Genomic DNA, 20074 nt, shown 5'->3' with positions numbered 1-20074 from the left:
TTGATATGTAATTGACACACAACAGTGTCAGTTCAAGGCATACAACATGTTGGTTGATACACTTACATGTTGTAAAATGATTCCCACTATAATATTAGCCCCACGGACATCACTTCACATAATCACCATTTCTTTTGTATATTGAGAACACTGAAGACAACTTTCAGCGGGTATTAACTGTATTATTAACAGTATTATTAACTATAGTTACCGTGGTGTACGTTAGAGACCCAGAACTTATTCCTCTCACAAATGGAACTTTGTACTCTTTGACCAACATCTCATTTCCCTACCTCCCAGCTCCTGGAAACTACCGCTCTCCTCTCTCTGTTTCTGTGAATTCAGCCTGTTCAGATTCCACGTAAAAATGATGTCATACAGGGGCGCCTGGGTGGCGCAGTCGGTTAAGCGTCCGACTTCAGCTCAGGTCACGATCTCGCGGTCCGTGAGTTCGAGCCCCGCGTCGGGCTCTGGGCTGATGGCTCAGAGCCTGGAGCCTGTTTCCAATTCTGTGTCTCCCTCTCTCTCTGCCCCACCCCCGTTCATGCTCTGTCTCTCTCTGTCCCAAAAATAAATAAACGTTGAAAAAAAAGAAAAAAAAATGATGTCATACAGGGGCGCCTGGGTGGCTTAGTCTAAGTGTCTGACTTAGGCTCAGGTCATGATCTCGCGGTCTGTGAGGTCAAGCCCCACGTTGGGCGCTGTGCTGACAGCTCAGAGCCTGAGGCCTGCTTCGGGTTCTCTGTCTCCCTCTTTCTCTGCCCCTCCCCTGCTCACATGCTGTGTCTATCGCTCAATAATAAATAAACATTACAACAAAAGTGATGTCATACAGCATGGCATCCATGTTGTCACAAGTGGCATGATTTTCTTCTTTTTGGTGGCTTAATACTCTTCCATTGTCTATATTTATATCTATATCCATATCTATATCTATACACACACACAGTATACTTCTTCATTCACTCATCTGTCGACAGACACTTAGGTCATTTCCAAGTCTTATTGTGAATAATGTTCCACTGAACGTGATGGTACAACTATTTCTTTGTGCCCCTGGTTTCATTTCCTTTGCATCTGTGCCTGGTATTATCACTTATTATATGAGAAGCACATGCCAACAGTTTACACAAAGCAGAGACCGTAAAATCAGCTGTGTTACAATTTCCTGTGAAAGGCACAGAAGTCATGTAGCATGAGGTCTTGGCCTCTCAGAAATCTTTAGTCAGTTTGTATACAGTCAAGGCAGACAATTAATTAAACTGAGTTACAATTCAAGGTAGTGGATAATCTTCGTTGAAATCATGGCGTATTTTATCAAAGCTCAGAATTTTATCATAGAAGGACCAACATGAGTAATCACCATCTCAACACCCCCAAATCTCTTGTGTGATGAAGTCGTGCGGCTATTGCACGGAAGCTTCTATTTGAGCGTCTCGGGATCTTTGGAATTCTAGAGGAAAAGGTGGGGACTAGAGGAGGGCAGAGGGCAGGTGGACAGGGGCAGGAGGGGTCAAAGGTCAGGGAAGAAACATAAAGAGCCCCTGGCTGGTCCCAGCTTCCTCTGATCATTCCCCTCATCCGTGAACACCTTTACCACCCTTATTTTTTTTTTTTTTTTTTTTCTTATTGAGGAAGGAGAAGTGAGAGAGGAGAAACTAGAAGGAAGTGAAAAAAGCATTAAGGAATAGATGAAGGGGAATTGACGGGAAGAGAAAAGGATTTAAATGGCCTTTGGCTCTCTGAAGGTGAGAAAGTGAAATAAAAACCACCGAAGAAGCCCCCTTCACTCTTAGCAATTTCAGGCAATGGCTTTATGACATTTGCTTCTGTGGAACAGAGAAAACAGGCAGAAGGAAATGAATAGATATTCCAAGGAATGCGATACGATGACCTCATATAATGAGGGCTGTGTGCTTTCCGACAATATGACACGTGCAAGATTAATCCATTTGGCCTCCCATTATTCCCATCAGGGATTCTCAGCACGGGATGTGCAGACCTCAGATGGATCCAGAAACCTGAACATTTTGCAAATTATTAAGTTGCTGTGATTTTTCTGGGGAATGGTTCCGGCTTTTCCTTCAGCAGTTCAAGAGACTTCCCAACCCTGTCGACGAAGGCAGATTAAGAACTACAGATTCCAGCAGATCCATTTTAAAAGCTTCAGCTTTAACGTTCTCACTTGGCAGGCGATTGTGATTCTGTCCTCAGGGTGCTTTGTCTATTAGAATAAAATGGTGATTTTATCCAACTTTCCAGAAGCCCCGATAAGGTATAGAGTCTTTTCCAGGCAAACATCCACACTCTTTAACGATCTCTCTTACGATAAGGTTTCAAGCTTTGTCACCATTCCCCGGTTGTTTCTGTATAGGCACTGGTCTGTCATACATATGGCGCCCACAAAGCGAGCATTGTATTCTAGGACAAGTCTGACAAGCATAGGAAAGAGGATTACCAGCCTGATTTTGGAAGCTGTGCTTCTGCTGATGCAACCTAAGATCACACAAACTTTTTCCATAGGTATACAACCCTTTGTCTTGCATCAAGTCTCTTTCACAAGTAAAACTTCTCTCTCTTTCCACGTGCGACCTCCGGACTCAATCACTTTCATGTCTCTTGGATTCACACAGCTGATTTTGAGAAGACTAAAGGGCAGGATGTTGTGTTTATCTCTTTTAAAATGTATCTTCTTGGATTCAGTGATTGTTTAGAATATCAATATACTTCAGGATAATGATTTCTCATCCGGGGTATGGAGCTGTCCCTCCCAGCTTCATGCCCCTCGTGGGCTTATTTGTCACAATCTCAGTGGCCTGTCCAAGTTCCTGGTTTCACATAAACCCAGAGAAGGAGACCAGGGACTAGCAGCAACTCCTATCCGATGCTGATTTAGTTTGATCAGTGAATCAGGGCTCTTTAGGTAGAACGTGTTCAACCAGTTGGCAATCCAGCTGACCATTAAAGCATCCTTCCTGCCCACATCTCTTCATCCTGGCAATTGGAATATCATAAAATCCTTTCCTAAGGATGTTGCTGGGTGCAGGGAGGGGGAATGGAGAAAGATGGTCAAAAGATACAAAGCACCAGTTGTAATACAAATAAGCACTAGGGATGTCAATTACAACAAGATGACCACAGCTAATAGTGTTGTGTGATGATGTATGGAAGTTTTGAGAGAGTGACTCCCAAGAGTTCTCATCACAAGGAAAAACCTTTTTTTTTTTTTTTTTTTTTTTTTTTGCTTTTTCTTCTTATGTGAGATGATGGATGTTCACTAAGCTCATTGTGATCATCATTTCACAATATGTGTAAGGCCAACCATTATGCTGCACACTGGAAGCTTATACAGTGATGTATGTCGACTATATCTCAATAAAACTAGAAAAATAAAAATTGAAAAAGGAACTTACTGAGCCTTGCTTACTCTTCTAACGTAACAGCATTCTTAGACTTTCCAGTTTGCCTTGTGAAAACTGTTACACGGAGAGAGACTCGGCTCAACAGGTAAAGTTGCTTGCTGGTGGAATGGAGGCTCCAGGGGTGGTGATCTCTCTGCCATTGGAGGGTTTTTAATGTCTGACTGGTCATGGATCAGGAATAAAACAGGAAAGATTCAGGTATCACACAGGGATCTAATTCTGTAATCTGAGTTTTTTATAGTCTATTTATTTATTTTGAGAAAGAGCGATTGGGGGAGAGGCAGAGAGAGAGGGAAAGAGAGAGAATCTCAAGTGGGCTCTGTGCTGACAGTGTGGGGCTCTATCCCATGATCCATGAGATCGTGACCTGAGCTGAAATCAAGAGTCAGATGCTTAACTGACTGAGCCACCCAGACGCCCCTAATTTTGTAAGCTGTATAGTAACTTGCAATTCTGAAATGTTTTACTGTAGACGATTTCTAGGGACGACTTCCAGCTTCAGGTGCAGCTCGCTTCAGGGCCCAGTGATGTCATTATGAGCTGTCTGCTTGTTTTGTGTGTTGGTCTCAGGCTCGGCCCGTCTCTCCTTGCTATCATCAGAGGGCTATACCATCTGACCGAGCCTGTGTGCTCATACCCGCCAGCCCAGAGGAGAAGAAAACGTCTGTGTTCCATCATTGCTAGCAAACAGCTTAACGCTTACACTGATTACACTGGACTGGGTCACATGTCCATCCCACAACATTCACTATGACCAAAGAGATGAGATATACTGTTCTGGTTATCTATTGTTATAGAACAAATCACTCCAAGCTTTGGGAACTAAAACAATTATCTCACTATTCTCATGATTTCAGTGGGTTAGGAATTTGGGTAAGCACAGCTGGGTGACTCTGGCTTGGGGTCGCTGGTGGACTTGTAGTTGGATGTGCTAGAAGCTAGAACAGTGAGAGGAGGGGGCAGGGGTTCTGGGAGCTAGCTGGGCATGCGTCTCTCTTCACGTGGTCTTGGAGCCTCTCTCCTGGGCCAGTTGGGCTTCCCCACATCATGGAGGTCTCAGGACTCTCTGACTGCTTACGCATCAATGTCCCAGGAAAATAAGATGTATTTTCCCTTTCTATGGCCCAGCCTCAGAAATCACATAGTGTCACTTCACCCTCCACTGGTTGAAACACAAAAACCCTCCCAGGTTTAAGAGAAGGGTACATAGACTCAACCTCCTGATGGAAGGATGGCAAGGTTCCAGAACATCTAGAAGAACAGCCATCTCTGGGAAATAAAATTTGCCACATATACGGACAAGCTTAATCCAATCAAAACCCAGTCTTGAGCCGAGAACCCCATGGGTTTTGTTTTTGTTTTTTGTTTTGAGTAGCTACAAAGACTTTATCAGACTATTTAAAATGTTGATATTTACACATCCGCATGTATAGATAAAATCGTTACATGGAATCCTCAGGTCATGGGGTGCTAACATGGTCCACACATAAGCCTGGCAGGGCAACAAACGAGACCAGGCTTGGAGCCCTGGTGCTTTAAGGAACTGGATGTCCTCCTAAGGGCCTGAGAGGAGGAGTAGGGCAAAGAGGAAAGGGTCACCTCAGGGGTTTGGTTTAACCCCACCCTCTCAGATCTCTAACTGAATCTCCTTTCCCACCCTCAGGGGAAACAGACCCATTTCCAGACCATATCCCTACTACATAATAGGCCCCCTCCCTAAAATCAACGTGGCAAACATACCCAATAATCTGCTGGAATAAGTCCTTATAAATAGATTCATATCAGAGAAAACAAGGCACGTTGAGGGCATTGTAGCCCACTCTCCCACATGGACATCATTCTAGACAGAAAGTAAAAATTGGCTAATTTCTCAAGTGAGTTAACTGAGCCACGTTAATGACACGGTCAGCAGTCGCCAAAGTAAACCTGGGTGTTATTGATAGAAAAGAGGGACATGGACAGTGGCAAGGGACAGAAGAATCCCTCCCTTCTCAGTGACTGGGTGCTAAATAAAGGACAGGTAAGGAAGGGAGGAGGTCACCGTTGTCTGCCTCCTTAATGTTCTCGTGTATAGATTTCTATAATTACTCTCTCATATGACTTAAATTTTGCAGAAAACATATTTTTAGCCAAAACTAAACACAAAAAGCTTCCTTGTAAAAGGAAGACCTACACGTAATTAACTACAGCCACTCATTTAGCAGCAGTCCAACGCATTAGGCTGAATTTCCTTTGTGCTGATTATAAAACAGATCAACAGTGGGGCGCCTGGGTGGCTCAGTCAGTTAAGCATCCGACTTCAGCTCAGGTCATGATCTCCCAGTTCGGTCCATGAGTTCGAGCCCCGCATTGGACTCTGTGCTGACAGCTCGGAGCCTGGAGCCTGCTTCAGATTCTGTGTCTCCTTCTCTCTCTGCGCCTCCTCAGCTCATCCTCTGTCTCTCTCCCCAAAATAAATACACATTTAAAAAAAAAATAAAAATAAATAAAAAATAAATAAAACAGATCAACAGTGTTAACAGAGGTGAAAGCCAATTATCTATTTTTAGGGACATACACAAACAGTTTTAATGTTGTTGAGGGGCGAGGTGCTAATTACGAATATCTCTGAGAATCTGTTCAGTTGGCACTTTTGAGATTATAAAAGTTCTTTCCTCATCTTGTTGTAATATTATTAAATTCAAGTAAGGATTTAGTACATACATGAAAAATGTGTAGAAAACAAAGCCTTATTTCTCTTAAAATAGTCAATAACTCAGTATTTTTATGCTTTTGCCAAAGAGACATTGACCCTCTCCTATTAGAGCCAGGTTTTATATTGGTTCTAGTTGGGGAAACGTCTACCAAAACAATATGAAATTTATTACTATAAATTCACAACGGAAAGGTAAAAAAAAAACCAAACTACTGTGTGTATATACAATTGTTGGTTTAAAGATTTCCTTTCATCCCACCCAGATTGGCAGAGGCCTTAATTAGAGCATTTCTGCTGTGAACCTCTCTCCTCTTTCTGAATAAATGCATTGAAAGCTTATTAAAATGAATTTCCCCCACCCTCTGACTCTGAGGGATCGCCAACTTCAGATAATCACCTGTTGATGGCTACGGAATGTACAAGTCGGTGTTTCTCCCCTACATCTGCAGCCTGCCAGGACCAGCGATGGGACTGAGCCCCTAAAAGGGGAGGATGCTCCTGCCCCTCCCCCCACCCCACCCCCGTCTGCACTCCCTGCACCCACCCCTCGCTTTCAAAGGCAACGTGCTCAGCTATCTGAAGGATCTGCCCCACGGTTCTGCTGTTGACTCCTCTGTGAGATTTCTGAGCAGCTCTCCTCACTCAGGCCCACGCCAAGCCAACAACCCAACAAAGGAACAAGTTAAAAAGTTCAGTGTTCAGACAGTGATCCGTTGTTTGGTCTGTTTGAATTCAAACAGCAGGCTTGCCTAATTCTTTTTTTTTTTTTTTCTTTTTTTCCTAACTCATTGACCAAATTGGTCTATTATTTTAACATTGGATAGAATTTTTTGAGTCACCAAAACCTACTCCCGTTTTTTTTTTACTAGATACACTCATTCTTTGCCTATGAGCAGTATTTTACCAGCTTTCGATAATACGGCTTGTGCCCGGTTACCTGCAAAGGACGAGGGGACTATAGGAGCCTTGAGGACTGGCCCTGGCTCTCCTGCTCCCTCCCTTCTCCGACATCATGAGAGGGGCGAGCTTTGCCCGTTGCACCTCCCCCCACTCCCTGTGCTCCATTGACCCGGGGAAACCTCACCCCGGCAAGCTTCCCTTCTCTCTCACCTTTTCTGACCTCTCCAGCTACCTGGGGGTTCCCAGTCCCTCCACTTCCCCCAAGTAATACACATACACATACATCCGGGTGACCACCCGACACAACTATCACCTGCACACCAAAGAGCTTTTTCGAGGCAGCTGGGGGCAGCTCCGTCCTGGGCTCCCCTCCCTGTACCTGGCCACTCTAACCCTTCGTTGCAGACCAGGCGCGGCTGCTTACAAAAAAAAGACTGTCGTATTTACGGCCGTGCTTGGACTTCACGGTGACCTTGTGAGATTGGCACGGTCAGAACCACTCTTCCATTTTACAGGACCCAAAATTGAGCCTCGTCAAGATTAAGTGATTTGCCCCAAGGCGACCTACTGGGAAACGGCACAGGCCAGCCTCAAACCCAGGTCTTTCCATTAGGGCAAAGCTGTTCTGAAGGTGTGAGTAGCTCATGGCGTTTCACAAACCCGACCGTAAAGACCACCTCTGCTCCTCTGGTAAGAGATAGGGTCCCATAAACCTTAACCCCAGAGCAATTTCAAAGTTTAATCAAATGAAATATCACTGAGGCCATGTGCGTAAGGGATGGAACGTTGTGTCTGGAATGAACTGAGCTGACCTCTGCTTTGAGCTCTGCCGCAGATTAGCTGTGTGAGTTTGGCCGGTCATTCACTCATTCATTCAACGGACACTTTTTTAATACCTTCCACGTGCCAGGCACAGTGCCAGGCTCCGAAGAAACAGGCGTCACATGTGATCAGGTGGATCCCAGTCTAGCGCAAGGAACAGACGGATGCCATGCAACGTGGCAAGAGGATCCCTAAATCTTTTTCAAATGCAGGAGCTGGGTTCGCCGGGCTCCAGATATCTTTCTGCTCTCATCATTCTTCAGTTCTGTAATCACCCAGCCCAGCAAAACTTTCACGATTCTGAGGGGGTGAACGACACAGAAGATCGAACTTCATAAATAACCTAGATATTTCCCCTAAACCTCGCAATTAAAATACCACGATTGAGCAATTTACATTCCCTCTTTTATCTGCCCATTCAGTACTCTGGAGAAGGCTGATAAAGAACAGAAAAGTGACTCAAAGTCAGGTGACAGAAAGGCAACTAGACACCATTTGGGGCCCAAGTGGCAAGCCGTAAGCATGGCCCTCGCAGCTTGGGAGGCTGCGACTTGATGGGAACCGCGCTTGGGCTCAGGGCCGCCTCCCAGCCACGCTCTCCCCTCGTGTTGTTGGCCACGTCGTCAGCTCTGCTGTGTCTCCCTGGAAAGAAAAAGTCATAATTTCTGATTAGGCTCTAGATCCGCCCCCCACCTCGTGCCCAAACATGCACACACACTAAGTTGAAAGGAATCACTGGCATAGGAACTGGCCCCATCTGTCCCTAAACCTTGACATTCAGTGGAGAGAGCAGGAAGGTGTCAGAAGCGAGGGATCAGCAGGTGGCTTGCTGCTGGGATGCAGGGCTGTGGGGCGGGGCCCTAACCCGGGGGACCACACGAGCTTCTCCCATCACACGGCACCCCTCTGCCAGAGCAGCAGTGAGTGGGGCAGAGGCTGGAGTAGAGCCCGAGCCGCTCTGTGGGGAATGCACGAGGGAGTTTCACAGTCTCACTTGGGCCCCATGAGGTTGGCGTTTGTTCAAGGCCTCCAAGTCTGGATTCCCCAAATAGCTGGGAATATGCCGATTGACAGTTCACACGGGACGCCCTGAGTCCCCTCGCGGGTGCCGAGGTTGACATCACTGGGATAAGACACTCACGTTCACCTGATAGGTGCCCCCCACCCCAACCCCCATCCCCACTGTACCAACCCCGCAGTCTGCTCCTCCCAGCCTATTCCTAGAAACAGTCTATTCCTGCACCTAGCCTGTGAATGCACCTGTCATATGCAAACTAACCAGTCCAGAACCTACCCTCACCTCATGTCCTCTGGCAGGTCTCACCTCCAGGGCCACTGTACCCCTGTTCTAATCACCCCAGGGCCAGGTACCAGACAGCTAGGGAGAGCTCTGACACTCCAGAGCCTACTGAAATTATTTATTTTACTTTTCTTTTTATTAACTTTTTTTTTTTTTAAATTCAAGCCAGTTAACACACCATGCAGTATTGGTTTCAGGAGTAGAACCCAGTGATTCATCACTTACATACAATACCCAGTGCTCAGCCCAACAAGTGCCTGCCTCAGTGCCCATCACCCATTTAGCTCATCCCCCCACTCCCCACCCCCATCAACCCTCAGTTTGTTCTCTATATTTAAGAGTCTCTTATGGTTTGCCTCCCTCTCTGTTTTTATTTTTCTTTCCCTTCAATTCATCTGTTTACTTTCTTAAATTCCACATATGAGTGAAATCATATGATATTTGTCTTTCTCTGACTTATTTCACTTAGCATAATACAGTCTACTTCCATCCATGTTCTTGCAAATGGCAAGATTTCATTCTTTTTGATCGCCAAGTTGTATCCCATTGTGTGTGTGTGTATGTGTATGTGTGTGTGTGTGTGTGTGTGTGTGTGTGTGTGTATACACATACATATATATACCACATCTTCTTTATCCATTCATCAGTCGATGGACATCGGCTCTTTCCGTAATTTGGCTATTGTTGATAGCACTGCTATAAACATTGGGGCACATGTGCCCCTTTGAATCAGCATTTTTGTATCCTTTGGATAAATACCTACTAGTGCAATTGCTAGGTCATAGGGTAGCTCTATTTTTTGTTTTTGGAGGAACCTCCATACCGTTTTCCAGAGTGGCTGCACTAGTTTGCATTCCCACCAGCAGTGCAAAAGTGTTCCCCTTTCTTTCCCACTGGAATTACTTAAACTGGCCAATCCTAAGCCTGCTTGCCCTACCTCACCCATTCGTTCCCACAGAAACTGCAATAAAGTCTCCTGTCTGTGATTCCTTCACCCACTCTGCCTCCCGGCCGCCCCCCGGTGTTTCCCTGTGTGGCCCTCAGTAGCACAGCAAGCCTCTTGGGGACTATGAGCATAATGAACTATCTTGTTGGTGACAATCGTCTCCTTATCTGTGGCCTGACCATTCCCAGATAACAATAAAACCTACATGTTAAAATACCCTTTCTCATGGATAATCTCCGCCAGCAAAATCTTTCCTGATCTTTCCCCTAGCCAGCTTGTATGTATCTGTATCACAGCCGTTACGCTCACAGTCATCAACTCGCCCTGTCTGTGCAAAGGAGACAATAACAGAATGTGCTAGCACATGGTGGTGGTTACGCAGATACACGCTGCAGGCCCTGGGTCCAGGGTTTGGCACGTGGTGAGCGTTCCGTGCATCTTAGGTCTGGTTGTCATTGTGACGAATGCGGCTTCCGTCTAAGTGACAGGCCAGTTCTTACTCCAACCCCCACTAAATTTTCTGCTGCTGCTTTGAGCAATCCTCACTTCTGGGAATCCTCAGGCCTAAAGACAGGTGGGGAAGGAGCTGCCAGGGTCTAGTTTCCTGGGAGCTCAGGGAGCCTCAGGAGAAAGGACTCCTCCTTCCAGGAGGAAGAGACAGAAGACAAGCCTGTCCAGTAGCCATATCTTGGCTGCTGAAGATAAAAGGTGATTCTTTCCCTTTGCTTTGTCTCTGGCCCAACGTCCCATGGACTTACATCTGAGTCCTGAGGAGAGAGGCTATGGTAAAACCAAAATGAGCTGCCTTCTCTTAAAACTCCATACAACATCAGCACCCAGGGCAGCGAGCCTGACAGCTTACAGACAGTCGTAAACAGACATTGAACTCCAGCTGATGGTGTGCAGAGGGAGAAAGGGCGCTGGTGTTTGCCGCTGACTTCGAAATGCAAAGAGCCAGGTGGACTGGTGAACAGGTAGATGGAAAGAGGGAGAAAATGGTGAGGCCGAGCGGCACTGGGTGGACGTGTTCCTGAACTCCCTGGAGACCTGCCCCCTGCCTCATTTGGGGGACTTGGCAGATGTCCTGAATCTGCATTAAGAGAGCCACTGGGGGGCGCCTGGGGGGCTCAGTGGGTTAAGCGTCTGACTTCGGCTGAGGTCATGATCTCACGGTTCATGAGTTTGAGCCCCGCGTCAGGCTCTGTGCTGACAGCTCACAGCCTGGAGCCTGTTCTGGATTCCGTCTCCCTTTCTCTCTGCCCCTTCCCCGCTCACGGTCTGTCTCTGTCTCTCTCAGAAATAAATAAATATTTTTTAAAAATTTTGTTTTTTAAAAGAGAGAGCCACTGGGGGGCGCCTGGGGGGCTCAGTCAGTTAAGCATCTGACTCATGACTTCAGCTCAGGTCATGATCTCATTGTTTGTGAGATCAAACCCCATGTCAGGCTACGTGCTTACACTGCAGAACCTGCTTGGGATTCTCTCTCTCTCTCTCTCTCTCTCTCTCTCTCTCCTTCTCTCTCTGCCCCTCCCCTGCTCATGCTCTCCTTTCAAAATAAATAATAATAATAAATAATAAACAAACAAACAACAAAAAAAGAGAGAGAGAACCAATGGAACACTAGGTACAGCTGGAGATGCATCTAATTTTTAAACTATTATACAGATTTGTTTTGATCAGGAAATTTCAGATCCTGAACTATAATTACATGTGCAATTTTTCAAGATTATTCTCCCTTTTGTAAACTATTGCTTCCTCTGAGATAGCAGGGCTCAATAGTCTTCCTTTTTTTTTAAGTTTATTCATTTATTTTGAGAGAGAGAGTAGGGGAGGGGCAGAGACAAAGACAGAGAATCCCAAGCAGGCTCCGCACTACCAGCACAGAGCCAAATGTGGGGCTTGAATTCACGAACCATGAGATCACGATTTGAGCCAAAACCAAGAGCACAACCCTTAACTGACTGAGCCCCTCAGGTGTCGCAGGGCTCGTATTGTTTAACAAACATTTAGCAAAGGCAGAAAACACTGTAAGTTAAATGTTATCAAAGTTCTCTCCCAAACCAATAGCTATGATATCCTCCATGTTTTCAGTGATGAATGGGTTCCTACCCCAGGTAGCCCAACAATTTACGAAACTCCCCCAAACCAGGCCTTAGTCACTACACAACCGAGAAGCCACGTTTTAAACATGAAAGTGAGAACGACAGGGTGTGTTTTGCCAAATTACTGCCACGTAATCCCAGTTTTGCCTCCTAGCGGAAGCCAAGGAGTATGAAGTGGACCCCAAGAAGTCTGCTCACCCTACTCCCCATCCACGAGCAAAACCGCTCTGACGGTTTATGGAACCATCAGAATGTTTTCCAGATATTAAGTCTTCTTCTAACTTCTTTTTTCAAATCCAGGTGTGAAAGAGTCAGGAACATTAATGGAATCATCCCCACCCAGAACCATGCTTTAAATCGACATGAAAAAAATGTACGACTGGTCAACCTGTAAAAATCACCGGCAAAGACAGGGAACGCTCATTTGCTGACCTCTGTCGCAGACGGGATACTGACACCTTAATGATTCTGCTCATTTGCAATAAGTCTCCTCAACTTGCCAACAGCCAACCCTACATCACAAGTCCCACTAGAGATCACTGGGGCTGGGTGGCATTCACAGAGACACACAGGCCCTTCCCAGCCAGGCTCACGGGACCCGACAGGTACAGGTTCTGCCTCAGCCCCGCCCCTGACATAGCCCCCTGCAGAGGTTTCCGGCTCGTAGTGGAGACAGACACATGGGGGAGAGGAGATGAAAGGAGAAGCAGGCATGTGGGACAGCATCCTGTGCACCTGACAATGGAAAGCACCGCATGGTAGGAACGGGGGCTCCCAGAGGTGGGAACATGGTTAAGGGAACACGGCAAGGTCACACACTTCACCACCCCCCCCCCCACCATATTTCAGCTCATTGAACACAGTGCAGGCTCTCAGCGTTTGCTGGTGAGTTGAGCAGGCTTCCCCAGAAGGTAGAGCCAGTGGTCAGTGTGTGTGATAAGAGAAGAGGCTCTAGTGGTGAGACCTGTCACCCTCACCCCACCCCCTCTTGAGTCCAACAACATCAATTTGCCACTGATGATCAACATTCTACACTTAGAGATTTATTCTTCTGACTTCAAGATTCATTCCCCTATTGTAATACCCATGATTGGAACATCAGTAATGACAGTTTATAGTTGAGTAGAAATGGATTCCCAAATGCCTTTCTTGAGAACACCTTATGATACAGGGGGAAAAGTAAAGAGCATAAACACGTTCAGAACCTGGTGTGGAGCCAATAGGCAGATGGGCTACAGGGTCTGGGAAAGGGGTGAGGGCCTGGGAGATAGGATTCACCCAGCCTCGATGTCTCATCTAACGTCTTTACTGAAAATCTCACTTGAATTAAGGACAGAACTAATGAGCTCATGTTCATACAGAACACAAGAGTTCCTTTCCAGAGCATTCCCCCCTTTTTCCCCTTAACCCTGGCCAGAAACACATAAAAAGAAGATTTTGGCAAGAAATTAATGACTCTGCAAAGCTAATCTTCTCCCCCAGAGAGAAGCCAAAGGAAGGTGCCTGCTGAGGGGTGTCTGGGTCTCTACTTCAAAGCCAAGATGCACCAAATGTGAGGGGCTGTCCAAGTCCCCCCAGGGCGGGCAGCAGGGGAAAACAGTCTTCAGGGGGCACTGCCTGGAAGGCAGGTCACTGAACCCAGTGGCCATGGATGAACATGAAAGCAGACTTGAATTTTGAAGGAGGGAAAAGATATCCAGGAATGTTGGGTCCAGAAAACGGAACAAGCAGGAAGAAGAGAGGCCAGGCCACCCCAGTGCTCCCAGAAGAAATGGAAGCAGCCAGTGGTGAGCCACCTGCCAAGTGCTTTAGGTGTGTCCTTGATCTTAATTCTCTAGCGACTCCGCGAGCCGGGGAAAACTGCCCCCTGATTTCACAGGTAAGAAGGCCGAGGCTCAGAGGTTCAGGGATTTGCCCGAGGCCACGCTGCTAAGGGTTTCACACAAATGAGGATGCACAATTTATTGCTCTTAGGAAAATATTATCCAAGGATTATGATTCCTTATTTTCCAGAGGTTGAGAATTCTTGCTCTGCAGCCAACCTATTAAGCATCTCATCTGAGCCTGCAAATCTGGAAAATCCTATTCTGGGTGATCTATTCACAGGAAGCACCAGGAACCAGAGCTACTTACACACGGACCTCGCTCCCCCTTCCTCAGCGCGGAGCCCCGGGGGGCAGGGGATTTATTACATAGCAGGGGCAGCCACAACACCCCTCCCGCCCACCCCTCGCTCCCCTGGGCTGCAGCCTCAAGAGAGAAACCCCTCGTGCCTCCACGTGAAGTTTAGAAAGAGCTTACTGTCAGCCCTGGGACTCAGAGCACCGGGTTAATGCGGATCACACCTCATGAAAAGGCAGCATACGGGGCGCCTGGGCGGCTCAGTCGGTTAAGCGCCCTACTTCAGCTCAGGTCACGATCTCATGGTCAGTGAGTTCGAGCCCCACATTGGGCTCTGTGCTGACAGCCAGAACCTGGAGGTTCAGATTCTGTGTCTCCCTCTCTCTGTCTGCCCCTCCTCCATTTGCACTCTGTCTCTCTCTCTCTCTCTTCAAAGTAAATAAACATTAAAAAAAAAAAAAAGAAAGAAAAGGCGGCACAGAGATTTTGATAGAAAAGTAGATGGATGTTCCCTCCGTCCAGGACTTAAAAAAAAGAGAACCGCGATTCTACCTTAAAGATTCGAACATTATTAATACATCATGACCATGTGCTGAACACCCTCTGTGTGTCTGGAGTTTATATACATTTACACACGCGGTCAGGGCTGGCTCGGTGGGAGGCAACAGACGCCCACGCAGCACGCAAGCCCGAGGAGAGCGGTCACAGGGGACTCGGGGCTCTGAAGACAGGAGACTGAGCCCGCCGAGGGGAATGGGAGGGCCGGTTCTGCACACCTGCTCTGTGGCCGAGCCTCGGCTGCCTGCCAGGAGCTCAAACCCCTTCTTAGCTTCAGCTCAAACGTGACTGGCGCCTTGCACTCTGACCCTGGCCTTGACCTTCTGTTCACTGCAAACTCCAGCTTCCGGGGTTTCTGGGTTCCTCATCTGCAGAGAGAAAAGGAACAGCCTCACTGGAGCCTGTGGGATGGAAGAGGATGGCAACAACACGTCGTGGTGCATTCGTGGCCACCCAGGACCAACCCTGTACCTGGCTTGTGGGCAAGTCCAGATGAGGCAGTGTTGGTGGCAAGGTGCTCCAGAGCACATGTGCCAGCTGTTTTACCGGGCAGGCATTATTATTTTCATTTTGTATATGAGGGGAAGGGCTGAAAACCATATGCCCACAGTCACACAGTTAGAAAGTGCAGAACTGAAATTAGAATTTAGGTCAGTTTATATGTTATCTATTGTTGCATGACAACCTAGCCCCAAACTTCGTGGCTTAAAACAAAAACCGTTCTGTTTGCCCACAGTCCCTGGGCTAGACAGGCGGGGCTCGGCTGGAATGCTTGTCCCTATCCCCCAGGGCACTGCATGGCTTCTTCAGGTGGCTTCAGGTTGGTGATGAGTGAGATCCAAGATGGCCTCACTCATAGGTCTGCCCTCAGCCTGGCCCTCTCTGCTCGAGGACCTTCATTCTCAATGGTCTCTCTTCTCTCATGGACTCTCATTCTCCAGGATCTCTCTGCCTCATGTGGTTTCTCCAACAGGATAGGGGGACTTTCTGTGGCACCTCAGGGCTCCAAGAGAGCAAAAATGGAAACCAAAGGTAGACTAAAGCCTCACGAGCTTTGAATGTGAAAACACATCGCTTCTTCAACTTCTGTTGGTCAGAGCAGAACGAGGGGCCATCCCAGACCCCAGGGGAGGGGCCTTGGACTCCACCTTTGGAGGAGAGGAGAGACAAAGTCACATGTCAACAAGGCCTAAGGACTGGCCAGGATTTTGATGGCCACCATGGAAACAACCTTCCACAGAACCCCAAGCCTGTGTACTTTGTACCATGCCAAGCACCCCAGGGTCTTTATGGCTGCCAATGCCCTCCTGATGTCATCCGAATCTCCTCCAGAGACAGCCTCTACCCAAGCCAGTGGCACAGGGCTGACGGTGGCACCTTGTTATTTAACAAGCTTGGTGTCCTCAGTGAGCCTGGTGCTCAGCTAGACGACAAGAAGGTACAAGCAAATCAGACCAGGCCCCTGCCTTTCCAGAATTGTTGTCTCCTGAGAGGAGAAGGCCTCGTCCTCTGAGGAACTGAGTAATGTCCTGTCCCCTCTGGAGAACAATGAGAATGTCTGAAAGCATTAAGCTCAGGGGCTGCCAATTAACCGAGGTCTATTAAGTACCTTATTTTTCTAGGCATTCTGTCAGACTGGGGTACTCAGAGGCCTTAGAAAATAAAATGTTAAACTGGGAAGTTATTAAAGTCATATTTTTTTTAATGTGAGGTGATTAAAAGAAAAATCCCCTCCAGCTTTCAAGTTGGAAACATCCAGAAAGAGAGACGAGCAGCCGCAGCAGGAGAGCTTAGGGCGCTCCACGTTTGTCAACGGCAGACGCCAAAACCCAAACACAAAGAAACTCAGGAGGAATCCAGGCCGCCTTGGGAGCGGCAGGTGGTGGGAGCCCGTCCAGAGACTGCGAAGCTCCCCGGGGCCCTCACTCTGAGGAACCTAAATGTAGCCGCTGAGGTGAGGACAGCGCCGATGGCCGTGGCTCACACCTTGGCAGGCGGGGCGCTTCCCCATCTTCCACCCCTAGTCTAAGACCATCAGAGCATCTGGTCCCCCTGAAGCCCTCGGTCTCCAGGACAAACCATGTCCATGAAAACCCCGTGCTTTCCTCAGCCTTCCTGCTGCTTTACAAGGGCAAATCCTCCACCACCCCCAAGGTGGCTCTACTCACACCCCCAACCATTACTGAGGCCCTAACTTGTGCCATCCGGGTGTGGCATAGCTCAGGGCCGTCCCAGCAATGCAGAAATACAGAGGTGTTGCCCTTGGGGAACTCATAGCCCAGCTCAGGATAGAAATATCAATTTCTCTGCGGGCACTGAAAAGCATCTAGAAGTTCACCATTTAGTGAACCAGTAGTTTCTAGTTCCTTTTAACTTTTGGAACCTGCTGCTTTCTTGTGTGTGCATGAACACACTGTGCTCTTGGGGGTTTTTTGTAGGTGGTAAATCATACCCTGAGGGCCAGGCCTTCGTTGCCTGTGGCTTGTAAAGGTGCCTGCAGGGCTGTGTGCCGCAGCCAAAAATACAATCAGTAAATAATTTGCACCTCCAGCTCTGTGGAAACCAGGCTTGAGGAGCAAAGATGGGGATCTCATCGACCCTGGGGTTTGAAGATCTTATCTGATGCTGATGGCCTTTCCCAGAAGATGCCCTTCCCATCCGGGCGCCCTTCATCCGCGGGGTCTCCTCCCAGCCCCTACTCCGCCTCCCCTTACCTCCCTTCGCCCCACTCACCTTCAAACTTTCATCACCCGCCCCTCTTTCAGCTTGGATCTCCCTGAAGATATAAATGAACTCTCTTTAGGATAACAGTGGAAGGCCTTTCTTCATGACACTTCAAGCCTCAAGCCCAGTGGGCCTTTATTTAAAGCTCCAGAAGCTGATAAGGGCCTCCTGAGTCCTGAAAGCAGCTTGAGCACAGCCCAGAATCGTCTTCCTAGGATATTTTCCAGCCCCAAGTCAGATGCCTCTCCTGAGAGATTTGAGTTGCGAGGGTGAGTAATCAGTAAAGACTCCATCCTAAGTCATGCTGCTCTCATCGAGGACATTCCTGGACCCAACCTTCTAACAGTAAAAATGCTTTTCCAATGGCAAACGCCTCCGACCAGACAGCCAAACGAAGCTGGTAAACCTTAGGGAGCTAAAAAATTATTTGAGTCAAAAAACCCAAATCAAACCAAACCAAAAGATGCTACCCAAAATAGCTTCAGTGTTTTCTTCTTTAGTTCTTTAGCAGCCCTGATCCCGCACAGATGATAAAATTCGTCTCTAATGCGTGTGAAGTGGTGTTCACGGAGGTGAAGTCAGCCGATGATGCACTCCACAGGCATGCAGAGTAGAAACTGCAAAGCTCCATGGTGCTTCAGATACAAGGTCAAACACATAAGCTTCCTCCAGGGCCATAGGTCAGGTGTGGGACTTTGAGCACAGACGCCCTTCTCCAGCCAAGGCCAAGCCTCAGGGACGGGGGAGGGGCCTCGGAACTAAAGCCGGCTGACTGGGGTAGTGCATGGAGTCTGCTTTTCAACCCCGCCCCCGGGAGAGGCCCTAAGAGGATCGTGTCCCTGAATCGGAGTACTCATGGGAAATGTTGACCTCTAGGGACCAGACTTCCGTAGGAAGTCTTGAATGAAAATGCTTACAGTTGTCAGGTTGATGTGCTTGGAGGTCTGAGCTTGTGCTCAGAGGTCAAGGTAAGCACCTGTACCCAGACCCCGGGGGAAGCCCCAGAGGTGGCTCTGTCGCCTGACTCACCTGGAGCCACCCCCCCACCCCCACCCCCGCTTCTCTCCCCGGGAGTGGAAGAAACAGAGAAGCTCAGAACTCATGGTTGGTGCCCCGGAGGTTAATCTTTTTTTTTTTTTTTTTTTTTTTTATCTCCAGGGGTGCCTGGGTGGCTCAGTCAGTTAAGCACCTGACTTCCGCTCAGGTCATGATCTCGCAGTTTGTGAGCTTGGGGCCCATGTCGGGCTCTGTGCTCACAGCTCAGAGCCTGGCACCTGCTTGGGATTCTGTGTCCCCCTCTCTCTCTGCCCCTCCCCTGCTTGCACTCTGTCTCTCTCTCTCTCTCTCTCAAAAATAAACATTAAAAAAAAATTTTTTTTTAAAGTAAAAGAAAAATCTCCATTTGCCTTCTCTGGGCACGAAACTTTCTCATTTTTTTCCCACCTGTGCACCTGCCTTGTCTTCCATACTGAGGGAGATTCTCCATTTAGGTGGGACTTGTGGCCTCAAATGCTTTGATGTTCTTCCCCCAGAAGGTAAGGCCTCTCTTCCTGGGGCTTGTGGCAGCTCTGTGGCCACGCTGACTGATGGAAGGTGGTGGAAGGGGTGGAAGGGCCTCCAAGGCTCGGTGTAGAAGGTCTCATTTACCAGAACACACACTCTTTGAGCCCTGATTCCAAGTCATAGGTCTGGTCACCTGGAACCACTGTGCTTGGAGAAGCTCTGGTGAGGACCCCACTAAGCCCAGTCTTCGTGGCACCCCAGCCCCAGCTCAGACTCCAGACATGTGTGTGGAGAAGCCTCCAAATGACCCCCAGTGCAGTTACTTGGGTCCCCTCAGACATGCTGGTCTTCCCAGCTGAGGCTCAGACACTGTGGAGCAGAGATAAGTCTCCTTAATGTGCCACCTTTAAATCTCAGCCATAAAGAACCATAAGCATAATAAAATGCTTCTTGTTCTCTGGCACGAGGCCATGGGGCGCTTTGTTACGCAGCGCTAGATAACCGGAGCATGACCTAAGCTGCTTTTCTCACCCCAGCTCTCACACAGACTCATTAGGCTTCTATGGTTCAACCCACAGCATGTGTCTTTCACGTGCAGAGTGCTGTCATGTGAGGGGTTGCTGGAAAGGGAGTTAAAGCCCCAGTCCCGGCACCCAAGGGACATCCAATGGGTTGGAGAGACACTCCTCCACTCTTCCTGCATGTAAACAAGTAGAGGCTAAGCAGAGAGAGGTCTCTCCCGCCTCTGATCACAGGACAGCAGGGGACGCTAATCGCCCCATGTCCTGGGCAGGTGCACTACAAGGGGGCAAAATTCCCCCTGGGGTACAACGTGTGTCTCCTGAAGTTTGAAAGCTCTGTCCCTGGCAACTGCCACAAAGGGCCTGGGGTCTTCTGAAAGCCCTCAAGAAATAATCCTGACCGCTCAGTGAAAAGTACACAGCCCCTTCCCAGGTAGCAAAGACTGACTAATGGTGAGAA

At 48.0% G+C, this 20074-nt stretch overlaps 1 long non-coding RNA gene across 2 annotated transcripts; it reads right to left on the bottom strand.

Annotated features, from left to right (window-relative positions):
• Positions 1 to 5817: 5817 nt before the first annotated feature.
• LOC121013232 (uncharacterized) lies at positions 5818 to 18591 on the bottom strand. Of its 2 annotated transcripts, XR_005782587.1 has the most exons (3): positions 17600 to 18591; positions 7914 to 8481; positions 5818 to 5861 (listed from the first exon to the last, which is right to left on the bottom strand). It is a non-coding gene; the product is annotated as an uncharacterized LOC121013232 (long non-coding RNA). The 2 variants fall into 2 exon arrangements; XR_005782586.1 differs by lacking the exon at positions 5818 to 5861 and having other exon boundaries at positions 7891 to 8481; positions 17600 to 18577.
• Positions 18592 to 20074: the final 1483 nt, after the last annotated feature.

This window comes from Herpailurus yagouaroundi, unplaced genomic scaffold (assembly GCF_014898765.1).
Source record: "Herpailurus yagouaroundi ecotype Mexico unplaced genomic scaffold, PumYag 198, whole genome shotgun sequence".
Lineage (NCBI taxonomy): Eukaryota > Metazoa > Chordata > Mammalia > Carnivora > Felidae > Herpailurus > Herpailurus yagouaroundi.
This window is presented reverse-complemented; position numbering and strand designations above follow the sequence as displayed.